This window comes from Schistocerca nitens, chromosome 3 (genome assembly GCF_023898315.1).
Source record: "Schistocerca nitens isolate TAMUIC-IGC-003100 chromosome 3, iqSchNite1.1, whole genome shotgun sequence".
NCBI classification, from domain to species: Eukaryota; Metazoa; Arthropoda; class Insecta; order Orthoptera; family Acrididae; genus Schistocerca; species Schistocerca nitens.
The window spans coordinates 991982340-991984486 of record NC_064616.1 but is presented as its reverse complement, the minus strand read 5'-3'; the positions used below and the strand labels follow the sequence as shown (position 1 = coordinate 991984486).

Genomic DNA, 2147 nt, shown 5'->3' with positions numbered 1-2147 from the left:
TGTTTATTGCGTGTTGTCATCGTAAGGTCTCTCTCGATCGTCCGTTGTTGTTTCATGTCCGTCCTTTCCGTTCGTTTGTTTGTTTGCGGACCGCTCTCCGTTTGGTCCCGCCGCGCTTTCTCGGCCAACTCGCGGTTACAACTTCCACCAGCATGACAATGCAACTGCGAGAGACAACGCTATTCTTCAGCTATTTGATGACCGTTACCACCCATTTTGATAACAGAGGAAGTGATACCTAGCCTGTGGGAAGAAGCTTCTGTAATGGTTATCTGGCGAGTGTAATCCAATAGCAGGAAGGACTCTCATGATTAATTTAATTAATTAGCCTATCAGTTATTTATAAATGACGTATCACCGGGCAGGTGGAAACGAGGGCAAGAGTACCTCAGATATGATTGGAGAGTTGAAGCGGCAAGCACTTGATTTTTCGTTGCAATAAGATCTTGTAAGGAAATATCAGTCTCCCGCCTGCACAGGGAGAGATGACCATCGTAATAAAATCAGTTACAATACCAAATTTGTGACAGAGATACCCGGGTTCCCGGGTTCGATTCCCGGCGGGGTCAAGGATTTTGTCTGCCTCGTGATGGCTGGGTGTTGTGTGCTGTCCTTAGGTTAGTTAGGTTTAAGTAGTTCTAAGTTCTAGGGGACTTATGACCACAGCAGTTGAGTCCCATAGTGCTCAGAGCCATTTGAACCATTTTTTGACAGAGATAGAGCATTCTCTTAGCACTCTGTCATGAGCCAAAATGAGTTAAATATTCTAGTCCTGCGATGGAGGACATAGCAGATATTAAACTGATAAGAAATGATACTTTTTAAATGATGAGAAAAGACATAGCGGAAGGCCGCTGTGGTCGAGCGGCTCTAGGCGCTTCAGTCCGGAACCGTGCTGCAGCTACGGTCGCAGGTTCGAATCCTGTCTCGGGCATGGATGTGTGTGACGTCCTTAGGTTAGTTAGGTTTAAGTAGTTCTAAGTCTAGGGGACTGATGACCTCAGATGTTAAGTCCCTTAGTGCTTAGAGCCATTTTTAAAATACTTAGCGGAAATGGCGAAGATGGCGGCCATAGATGTGGCAACGTCATAGTAAAGTCATGGTGGTAAGTTCTAATTTTGCTGGGAAAGTAGGTCGATTGGGGTACCTCCGTTAACCTAAACCCCCACCCCCTCTCCATTCCCACCTCTCCTCTCCCCTCCCTATCTGTAAATTGACAGAAAAAGGACTGGGCTGCCAGATAGGACGGATGTAAGTCTTCTACACTGGGCTGCCAGATAGGACAGATGTAAGTCTTTATTTTGAATGCATTGCCCCCCTCCCTTCACTCCCCAATCTGGAAATTGGGAGGCAGAGGATTCAGTCTGTGCTGGGCTGCCGGATAGGTTGGTCGTAAGTATGCATTGTTTACTTAAACAATGTGAGTTATCATAGGCAGTAGCTCCATCCAGTGTGTTCATCATGAGGTCTGGAATCCAGCTGACCTAGTTCGCAGCACCACTACCAGAGGGCGCTGTCGTTACTGCCCATATCTCAGGAAAAGATGGCTGTCTGGGGCAAATGGTGGGGAAAGGACTCAGTCTGCGTCTAGCTACTGGACTGGGAGGACAGATGTAATTGTTTACTGTGTTCGATAGATGAGATGTCTGTGCTTGGGAAGGAGGAGTATATTAGCTGTAATCATGCATCTGAGGACTGTGACGATAGTAATGATATGTGGTAAAAATGAATACGCTTCATGAAATAATGAAGATTTAACATGATGGGGGCTAAGTTACTCATTGCAACACGTGCTGGTAAATGCGTGGGCTGTAACTGTAGATCATCTGGTAAAAGTTCAGTCAGTTTTCCAAAGCACAAGAGGTATGATATTGACCCAAGAGTCTCCACACCCCGTTGAAAGAGAGGCAAAGTGCCGGGCTCCGTGCTTCAAGAGTCTCTGCACTGGCTCATGGCACAGCCATGCGGTAGTTGTGGAGCCCTGTGAAGCGTTTCCTGTTGCATTGGGAATACCCGCGGCCCTCCTCCTCCTCCTCCTCCTTCCTATCCCCAGCGCTTTAATACCCTTTGTCGCTGAACACAAACTGCTTCATGAGTTGTTACATCTGGTGTTGTGGAGTATTGTCACATACATAACTTGAAGATGT

The 2147-nt window shown here is 46.8% G+C and overlaps 1 pseudogene; it reads right to left on the bottom strand.

Annotated features, from left to right (window-relative positions):
- Positions 1 to 668: 668 nt before the first annotated feature.
- LOC126250438 (U2 spliceosomal RNA) lies at positions 669 to 842 on the bottom strand (annotated as a pseudogene).
- Positions 843 to 2147: the final 1305 nt, after the last annotated feature.